The sequence below is a fragment of the Mus caroli genome, chromosome 16, assembly GCF_900094665.2.
Source record: "Mus caroli chromosome 16, CAROLI_EIJ_v1.1, whole genome shotgun sequence".
Taxonomy (NCBI): Eukaryota; Metazoa; Chordata; class Mammalia; order Rodentia; family Muridae; genus Mus; species Mus caroli.
This window is the reverse complement of record NC_034585.1, coordinates 21,510,803-21,521,943: the sequence shown is the minus strand read 5'-3', so window position 1 is coordinate 21,521,943 and position 11,141 is coordinate 21,510,803. Positions and strand designations below refer to the sequence as shown.

The window sequence follows — 11,141 nt, the reverse complement described above, 5'->3', positions numbered from 1 at the left end:
TCTGTCTTGAGACTGCCGTAGCATCCTCTCTGTTGTGTTTAGGCTGCTCGTTGCTAGACTAAGAGGTGGTAGTTGTACAGCCCAGCTCTGACTCAGTTCTTCAAGGCTCAACTCCAATAAGCCTTATTCTACGAAGCCTTCTAAGAATGCCTTCTGGAAGTTTCTATTTCTTGAACATTCATGGCACCATTTTGTACTTTCTAAGGACTCTTGAGACTTTTTACATAGCTCCCTAATTCACCAGGCCTGCTTTTTGTTTGTCTATAGGCTGTGAAGACAGTGGGATAGATAGAATGATCTTGTTTCTCATAGGTCCTGAATTTTATTCTCACATGCTAAACTCTCAATAATCAATGAGCAAAGGAGTTTGAAATTTAGATGTGATTACTCCCATGCTTGGTTAGTGATGTCCAAGTAGGGATACTTGGTATACAGAAGTCTGTTTAGTAGTAATGGCTGAAGTGGGTATTAAATAAAAGTATTTTGGCTGTGAAAGACTCAAGTCCATATTCCTGGAAACAGAGCTGGCCTTGCTTCTGATAGTTGTTTTCTGGAGATGTTGTTGGTCTCTGACTGCCCTTTTTTGTTCCCCTGTAGGGTACTTTTGGGGCTTACCCTTTGTCTTAGTCACTGTTCTGTTGCTGGGAATATGCACCATGATCAAGGCCACTCTTATGAAAGAAAGCTTACAGTTTCAAAGGTTTACTGAATTATCAGCATAGTGGGAAGGATGGTGTCATATAGGCAGGCTCTAGAGCAGTAGCTAAGAACTATATCCTGATTGGTAGTCAGAGAAAGAGGGGTGGGGGTAGGGGTGGAAAGAGACTGGCTTGGTGTGGGCTTTTGAAAACATCAAAGCCCACCCACTGTGACACAGTGACACACATCCTCCAAAGCAAAGTTGAATTTTGTAATCCTTCTAATCTTATCAAAGAGTCCCACTCCCCGGTGATTAAGCACTTGGGTATATGAACCTATGGGGGCTGTTCTTATGCAAACCACCACACCTCTTGGTGGCAATATGGCTGTCTGGCAACAACCTTAGTGGAAATGAAGGGTCATTTTTTTTTCTAAATTCTCAAGAGCATAGGCTTACCTCTCAGACACCAACAGTTAACAATTTCTACAAGGAACTATGCACTGATTAGCCTGTTATTCACTGCTCATGAGGCTAGGTGAGGTGAAGCGTTTGAGGGGAAGATGGTTTCCTAATGGGTATTGCCACCCAAAGGGGGGTTGGTACTCAAGTCAAGACCAAGGTGGCATGACTTAACATGTTCAGTGTGTTCAAACCTCCATAGGATAGGATAGGCCACGTTGACAGTAATGACTAATGTACCAAACAATGGGCCACATTGATGATAAAGATCTAACAGAAATACACCATAAAGGTCTATAAACTAAAGAATATGCCATGCTTCTTAGTTTTATCTGAAATTATATCAAAGCAGGATGGGAGTATTGAATATTATCTCTTGGTGACCAGAAACTTGTAAGGAAAGGAAATTAACTTCTTATAGATTCAATTTAATAGTGCTGCTTCATTATAACACATATATATTGCCTTCATTGAGGTATATATCACATTATACCACCATAGTTTCTCTAGAAACTACAGGGCTAGTGTATATTCTACTAAATGAGAACCAAACAAACTTGATTGGACTCAATCAGCCACTTGCACCTCTTGACCAACAAGTCTGCCCATGGACTTTGAGAACTGTCTTTGGCAATTTCTGGTTTTCTTCTGTAAACAGATATTTTGTGATTTAGACAATAGCTTTGCCTTGTTACCTCATGAAAGATATAGAAGTAAAAGAAGTATTTGATGAAGATGCAGAAAAAAGTTAATTAGTTTAATCTTAAAACATAAGACTCAAGAAACCCTCAACAAAATAGTGCACCGGGGAGGGTGGTGGTGGTTAGAGAACTGTTCACATATTTAGAGTACTGGTTGCTCTTCCAGAAGACCTGGTTCAATTCCCTGCATCCATACAACAGCTTATAACCATCTGTATCTCCACTCCCAGGGGTTCTGACATTCTCTTCTGGCTTCCACAGAAGAGGAAGGTGCTTGTGGTACAGTGACAGACATGCAAGCAAATCATCCATGCATATAAATAGATAAATAAATAAATAAATAAATAAATAAATAAATAAGAAATTGTCTAGATTCAACATGTAGAAGCTAGATATTTGTTGAAGTCTTCAACCTTGGACAAGGCCAGGTGAGAACACCAGAACCCATCTAGCAATGATGGGCAATTATAGATAGGGAAAATCATTGCGAGGATAAGTTCTAGTTTTAGAACACTGGAAATTACCAAAACATTTATTTCTCAGAGGAATCAGAGGCTTCATGAAAATGAGCTCCATCAGGCCAATGGCATCTGGCTCTCTAGTTTTGAGGATTTGAAAATGTTAAAGAAAAAAATGTATTTGCCTTATGGATTCATTAAAACACCCAGAGAAAGAAGAGGAACCACTCCTTTACAGTGGGTCTCTGCCCTACAAGGAGCTTGCTCTCTTCTAGGGTTTGTTTCTTCTGAATATTTTGACTTAATTAACATGGAGCATCATCCTGTGGGGTGAGCTTGAGGGAGAAGGTGTGATGCATTCCAGATCTAAGAAGGAAATGCTTTCGATAGAGTCAGTCCACTTCCCAACAATTCCTGCGCGGGACAGGAAGTGGGGCTGCAGAGGTCCCACTTAAGGACATGTGATTGTATACTGGGCCTGGGGTAGAAGAGAGCAAGTCACAGTCAGAAGACTGTGGGCATGTGCAGCATGGAGCCATCACCTACCACACAGTTCACACTGTGTTCTGCAGAAATGAGCTAAGTGGGGTCAAGTGTTTCTGTCAGCCCATGGCCTCTTTGACCTACCAAGGCAACTGGAGGCAAAGGACAGCCAACTCTCAAGTCATTAAAGCTCTGTTGGCTGAGTCAGGACAGAAACTCAATGGGGATCCTAGACCTGTGTCTTCTACCCTACCTTAGGAGAAACAGACCAGGATAAAGAGTGAGAGAAAGCTGGCAAGGTCTCAACTTCTCTGCTCCCTGTCTAGTGTGTAGGATGAGCTGGGAATGCTTGATGGGATGCTAGTTCTCGGGTGCTTTCCAATACTTAGGAAATCAGGTGCTTAGGAAGTGGGTCTAGAAAGGTTGCCCCAGGTGGCTTTTAGACACTCCAAGTATGAGGACCTCTTGTCAAAGCTTCCAAATTGTTCTACAGTGGATTCTGAAACAGGGCCCGACTCTATTCATCTTTATTCTTTGATACAAGTCGGAGCTTAAGACAGTAGAGACAAGGAAAAAGGGAAGTATAAGGGGCCAGATTTTGCTTCTAATTCTTCCTTCCATTTGAGGGGCTATTTGCATTTTCTCAGACTGGCCATAAACATAGGAAACAAGCAAATGATTTCTGCTGGCCATTAATCATCCTTCAATGTACCTGTCTTGAAATGCTGTAGTTTCTAAACCCCAGCTGAACTTGACAATTGAAAAGGCCCACACATTCACCTTTCACATTCACTTTTGAATTAATGTTCTCCTCCAGCCACTAAGACTTCATGTCACCAATTACAGATGGGTGTACTTCCTTGTATGGCTTTTAAAACAGATTTTAAGTTTCCAAAAAAAAATAAGAATTGATAAATCGTTGTTTCTATAGATAGAGAGATGAGCATGATTCATTGTCTGGCTTGTTTAAAATGACTTAGTACTTTACAGATAGTTCAAATCACATTTCCTTTTTGTTATAAGTAGATTTTCATAATTCTTTATGCAATGACTCCTTTTAGTGTTCTGAGCTGATTCTTCTGGGATACTCAAGAACCTTATTGGATGCAACTTTATTCTTTTTAACTACACATAGTTAATAAATGATTACCAAATTACATATAAGCACTAAGCAAACAAAAATATATAAGGAGTTTCAGCAATCAAGTTACATGCTGCTATAGAACATTTGTCAGGGGTGCAGGCAGGTACTCTCCTTAGAGAGCATTCTGTAGAATTGTGGACAAGGCACTTAGATTCTCTGGGCCCCAGGTACCCCCTTATAGACCAAAAAGCTCAGACTGGTGGTCCTTGGAGACCTCTGAAAGCCTCAGGATGAAGAACCATGAGGTTGTGAAATGTTGCAGTGTGGGAAGGAACGAACCTGCCGTGACTTTGCTCCAGCCTAATGTTTCATATTTAGTGTAGTCCGACCTGTGACAGGTCCTGTGGGACACAGATGACTCATTTCCTGTCCTAAGTGGGTCTTTTCTGAGGCATGGAACAGATTCTTCCTTCAGATATGGAGTCAGTGAAGAGGGTCAAGTCAGTGGGCCTCTGGGCAAACACTGAAATCTCTTTATCTGTGTCAAAATAAGCCTGGTAACCATATCTCTCTCTCTCTCTCTCTCTCTCTCTCTCTCTCTCTCCACACACACACATACACGCACACACACACGTGATCAACATGCACACATATGCTCACTGCCATTTAAGTACAGTGAGTTTAGAAGGTAGATATTCCTGAAAAGTGTACCCATCGGCTTCCTATAAACACAATGACATTTTAAGCTCAGGAGAGCAGCTGATGATTGAAATGAAGCTTAGCCTTTGTACAACGCTTTCTGCTACGTTATTCTGAGTACTGAAAAAATTCCAACATATCTACCACTTCCTCCAGGGAGCCTCCTCTGCTACTGAATGCCACTGCCTTCCTTTTCCACCCTTCTTCCTCTGTTCTGCTTCATAAAGTGGAACTACCCTTGTACATATACAAATACACTCTGAAATCCACAGGCTTGCAAAGTGTTGTTAGAGCCAGAAGAAAAGTTGGAATTATTGAAGTTCTTCACTTCCCCTTTAACTGCTTTCATTCAATTATTAACTTGAGGGGGGAGGGCAGGCTGGTGGATTGGGGGGGGGGTCACTGAGTTACATCAGGTAGGCAGAGGTTTTAAATAATGCTCTGAATATGAGAAGGCACTGATCGTCACAAACATTCAGAGACAAAGAGAGAGACAAGACTGGCAGACACTCAATGGTGAGCAAGAACAGGGAAAAGGAAAGACCCCCAAAGGCCAGAGGAGTAAAAGAAAGTCTGAAGGCACATGAGCCCGAGCCGGAGCCCGACAATATGAAGGAATGGAATGCCTGAGATCAGTGGGAAGCGCTTAGATGATAAGAAACACGGAAGTAAATGGTCTAATTTATGGTCTAAAAAAAATCCCTCTGGATATCTTTGGGAAAGTGAATATGAGAAGCTGAGCAGGCAAGCTGCAAACAGATGAACAGACCTCTAGGTGAGAGTTAATGGGCCTATTTGGAGTTGTTGCAATGGGTTGCGGAGAACTAGACCTTTTAAGGCAAATTTGGAAGTTGGTCACGGAACACTTATTTCTCAATGGGATAAGGAGACTGAGAAAGACCTGGGGGCAAAACTTTCAACTGGGGAACTAGATGGGAGGAATAGACTTCTGGAGGGCATATAAAAACCTTGTTTGGGCTGTAATAGGGTTTATATAGTCACTGGACTATCAAGTATTGATTTGGGGTAGGGTACAAGCTAGTGTCGTTTGGGAAGAGGGGACTTGAATTGAGAAAATACCCCCAGTAGACTGGCCAGTGGGCAAGTCTTTTGGGCACTGATTGGTGTGGAAGGGCCTAGATTATTGTGGGAAGTGGCAGTCCTGGGCTGGTGGTCCTGGCAGCTATAACAATGTAGACTGAGTGAGCCATGGGAACCAAACTCATAAGCAGCATTGCTCCATGGCCTCTGCTTCAGTTTCTGCTGAGAGGTTCCTGCCTGGAGTTCCCTGGATGATGGAGTGTAAGATAAAATAAACACCCTCCTTTCCATGTTGCTTTTGGGAATCAAAATTTAAAACAGCAAAAGAACCAAACAAAGACCAGGTTCTCTGGTATTTACAGAGATATTACCTTATCTACTGAAGTAGATAGGCATTTCTGAAAGCAAGGTCTTCCATGTCTTTATTTCTTGTCTTCCTCCTGGGGCTCTGGGTAAGTAGGGAGTAGCTAAATTCTATAGTTCCATGTTTTCACATTAGTCACGATATGGTGTTAAGAGGGCTATGATGGCTTGCAGAACAGAATGGCTTAAACTTCAGAAATGCTGTGAGCTAAAGCTTACAGTAGCCCAGAATTTACTCATGACAGCAACCTTTAGACCCAGTATTTGGCAAATTCTACAAATTGGAGACCTTTTCTTCAGAGAGCTAGGCTACCAGCATGTCATACAGTAAGATACAGACTCACTAATCAAATGTCCCCAGGGAAAGGAGGATGACATTCTATGTGTTCTTCCAGCGCTACAAACATTTTTCCCAATGAACTATCCCAATATCATCTTCCCAATGAAGTATGCTAATCTTAGCTAGGTAAAATAAACACCTGATTTTCCTCATGTTCAAATAGTTAAATCTATCTATCTATCTATCTATCTATCTATCTATCTATCTATCTATCCATCTATCTATAAATAAATAAATATTATCTCTATTCATCTAATCACCCACCCATCCACCCCTTATTTTTCCAGCAACATTAAAAAACATCATTGAGAAGTAATGACAGATATTTACCCAGATATTTATACCTCAAGATAAAGCCAAAGGCAGTGTTTCCATTTTTACTCAAGTGTGGTATATCACATTCTTTTTAAAGATGTGAGATAGCTACAACTATATATTATTAGAGCACTATTTACAATAGTCATGTTGTAGAATCACCCTAGGAGTCCATCAAGGGAAAATGAATAGATAAAGAATAGTAGCTATATATACACATAAAGGCATTGTATTTAGTAATAAAGAAGAAAATCATGTAGTTTGCAGGAAAAATAGAAGGACATTGAATGAAATAAACCAGACTTCGAAAGGCAAATACCACACATTTTCTCCTACATGCAGAATCTAGATAAAAAGCAAAACACAATGAAAGTAGACATGGACTGCTTGAGAAGAGGGAGGTACAGTTGGGTAAGGAAGTAAATATGATCAGTGTACAACCTATACATGTATAAAGGAAAGGCAGTCCGGTGATGGGCCCAACTTGGGATTTATCTCATGGTGGGTGGGGAGCATCAAGGCCTGACACTATTACTGATGCTATGATGTGCATGCATGGCTGTCCTCTGAGAGGCCCTACCAGCAGCTGACTGAGACAGATGCAGATACTTAACACCCAACCATTGAAGTGAAGTTGGGGACACCTATGGTTGAATTAGGGGAAGGATTGAAGGAGCTGAAGGGGAGAGTGACCCCATAGGAAGAGTCTCAACTAACCCAGACCTCTTGGAGTTCCCAGAGACTGAGCCACCTGGTCTGAGGCCACTGGCACATACATAGTAATAGTACTGTCTGGTCTGACCTCAGTGGGGGAAGATGTGCCTAATCCTTGAGAGAGTTGAGGCTCCTGAGAGCAGGGATGGGGGAGCACTTTCTCGGAGGCAGGAGAAATGGGATGGGGAACTGCAGGAGGGGGGACAATTGCTGGAATGTAAATAAATATAATAGTCTTTTAAAAAGTCACAATGAACTACATTATCTTGTATAATTAGTATATTTATTCTAACAAAAAAAATAGAAAATGAAATAAAACATTTTGAAGCTAGGGAGATGGTTTCGTGTTTAAAGATGCTTGCTGATCTTGCAGAACCTGAATTCAGTTCCCAGAACCTCTGCCAGTAAGATCTCAACCACCTGTCTTTGGCCTCTGAAGCCACCTATGCACACGTATACACACGATAAACATATGCACAATTTTAAAAAGCCTTTAAAAGATCCATTTATTCTAAAAGAAAAAACAACAAACCTCTGATGTGTTAGCTGCCGTTATCTGCATTGCAGCTTAGGGTTGATAGATTGTAAGCTTTTTCAAGGGGAGCCAGAAATCGGAATTTTTATGAGGAAATTCTCAGCTGCTAAATGTTGACTTAAATTTTTAAAAACTCACAATGGTCCAAACAAAACACTCACACTGCCTTCTCTGGGCTGAAAAACCACCAGTGATTGACTTTATTTGAAATTTTCATACATGACCATCCATCCATCTTGGGGAAAAATGAGAAAATAACTTCCCTGCCAACCCTGGAATATGAGCTGTATTAAATTTATTTGCTCACAAAATATTTTTTAGGTGCACATGCTATTCTATAGAATGAGGGACAAAGAGAATGCCAGTTGTGTTTGTTTTTTTCACGTGACTATGGACTCCTACAAGGCAAGGACTTTGCATCATGGTGTCCTTGTAGTAGGTAGTAATGCAAAGAGCATCAAACAGGCACTTGTTTTGGAAGGAACCCTAGAGACATTCTGTCCAGTCTTCTGAGAAATTGATGCTTAAAGAGAAGCCACTTGTCACTGTTCTCCATAGTGAACTATTCAAGAGCTGGGAATAGAACCATATCTCTGAATGATGGCTTTCATTAATGAAAAGAATCATGATGTTCAGGGAATATTTGCTGAATTAATAAGTACACATTAATGCATCAAGAAAGACAGTAAAATGGATGATTGTATGAAGAAGTGAGTGGACACAACTGGATATTGCATTTTGGCTTGTGGTGAATATTTTAAAGAATCAACTAAGTTGGCATATTTTCCCTCATTTGTGGAAATGATAATGTCAGTCCCATAGAAGAATGAAGTGTATTAATGGCCAAGAGAGACTGGAAAAGGTAGGGCACAGATGAACAGACACAAGGTGGAAAAACAGTTCTAGCTTTCTGAAGCAGAGCTGGGTAACTGTTATAGAAATCTATGATGTGTTTCAAAATAAGTGGAAGAGTGTAAAAGTTACCTATAAATAAAATAATTAACGTTTGATGAGATAAAACAGCTTTGATTGCCTTGATTAGACCATTATACATTATATACATATATCACATTATTATACTGTGTACCTAAAGATATACAAATGTCATGTCTCAACTTTAGAAGAATGTTAAAAAAAAATCATGTGAGTTTTGAGCTAGATCTAGTTTTTCAGCCAGCTACTAGGATTCCCTAGGTACGTTCCTTCTAGTCCTGGACTTTCTTATCAAACACCTTATCTTTCCTTTCAAAAATATTTACGTATTTTATTTGTATGAGTGTTTTGCCTGCATGTATATATGTGCACAACATGTGTGCTTGGTGCCTGTGGAAGTCACAAGAGGGTTTAGGATCCCCTGGCACTGAAGTAAAGATGACTGTGAAACACCATGTGGGGCCTGGGACCCAAATCCAGGGTCTCTGGAAGAGCAGTCAATACTCTTAATCACTGTGCCATCTCTCTAGTCCCAACATCGTGTTTCTTAATGATATGTTAAACTAACATAAAGAAACAGCATTGGTGAACACTACCATATGTGATATAGTAGGCTTGCTATAATGCACAAGTAGTTTAAAAATAATGCTTATAATAGTTCTATGAAGTCTACACTGTTTTATGAACTCTAATTCAAAATGAAGAAACTGAGGCATGAAACAAGCATGGCAGTGTATGTCTTTAATTCCAGCCTTGTAGAGGCAGAGACACACAGATATTTGTCAGTTCAAAGCCAGCCTGGTCTACATAGTGAGATCAGGATAGCCAGGGCTCATAGAGAAACTCTGCTTCAAAAAAAAAAAATAAATAAAAAGCATAATAAAACAAACAAAAAGGATGAAGAAAGGAAGGAAAGAAGGAAAGAAGGAAGGAAGAAAGAGAAAGAAAGGAAGAGACAAAGAAAGGAAGAAAGGCAGGCTATGTCTCAAAGGGCTAATTGAGGTGCTTGCTTAACATATCACAGCAAACACTAGTGCCAGGTTCTCAGAACCACAAATACAAGTACCTGTTACAGGGTCATCCGTGATGATACTCCACCCCTACCCTAAACCTCTCCAGTCCTTGAACTTCCCTTCCCTTCTCTTCCCCCAGCTTTTCTGATTCCTACATAACTCAACCATTTTGGTTACTTGGTCTCTTGGTTTCTTGGTGCTCTTGGTCTCCTTACCCACACTGTGCCTCATGGTCTATAGCTCCTCTCTTAGCTCCTTCTCTTTCTCTCTAGCTCTTCCTGCCTCTCTGTCCTCTCAAGACATAGTTCAGGCTGCTGGCGTGGTTTAGTCTAGACCCTTCCAGATACCTCTGGCTGTTCTCTCCCTCCTATGTACAATAAACTGTCTCCTCAAACATAGTATGATGTATGTTATGTCTTCATTTTTCATTCAGAAAGAAAAATGAAAGAAGTTGAGACACAATAGTGTAAGGCCAACTTGTAAAAAATGAATGGAATTTGAATGATTGGAATGCAGGCATTTTACAATGGAACTATAAATATATAGAAAGTACTATGAAAAATAAAAGCATGGTACAACTCTGTCATATGAAAATCCTGAGATTCTGGATTTGGCAATTTCTCATATTCTTTGAAAGAATGATACTTTGTGTTTATTAGACATTTTTCAATACTGTTCAATATAGAATTGACATTAGCATTGGCTTGTGGCTTAGATCGAATGATGTCTGAGGGACTAATTCAGAAATTGAGCTTCTAGTCCAGTAACTTCCTTGTGTAGCTTCTAGCAGATTCTGTCAGTCCTCCATATAGACCAAGGGCTTGAAAGCACCTAAAGTTCTCTCAACTCTCATATTTTAGTTTCTTGTGGAGAAGTTGTGAAGAAACAGACATGCAGCAGGATTCTTTTTTATTATAATGATAGCAACCAATGCGCCTCAAACTAGTCTAAAGTACAGGGGATTTAGTGACCTAGTCAAAGAGACATTGAAAAGTGTTGCTATAGGTTGGCTAATATCCATGGCTAGGATACTTTCCTTCTCTCTGCCATCCTTGTATATTGATGAGATAATTGTCAACATAGCCTGCATGTTACTAATCATGCAAATCTACTGCAGAAAAAGAGTCAAATTTTCTGAAAGCAGAAAAGTCCTCAGGAAAAGCTGGACCCATTCAACTTTGGTTGCCTGTTTGCCCCGGAGCATTTCTTTGTGGCCAAGGCTACATGATGCAATGATAGCACATATGCTTGTTTCCTTCCTTGTGGGGGTGTACTGGCTAGTTTTGTGTCAACTTGACACAGCTGGAGTTACCACAGAGAAAGGAGCTTCAGTTGAGGAAATGCCTCCATGAGATCCAACTGT

At 40.4% G+C, this 11,141-nt stretch overlaps 1 long non-coding RNA gene across 2 annotated transcripts in view; it reads left to right on the top strand.

Annotated features, from left to right (window-relative positions):
* Positions 1-4,955: 4,955 nt before the first annotated feature.
* The window catches only part of LOC115029577, a 21,216-nt gene continuing 15,030 nt past the window's right edge, over positions 4,956-11,141 (top strand). For both annotated transcript variants that reach the window (XR_003835147.1, XR_003835146.1), the window contains exon 1: positions 4,956-5,299. This is a non-coding gene — a long non-coding RNA (uncharacterized LOC115029577). The remainder of the gene's footprint in view (positions 5,300-11,141) is intronic.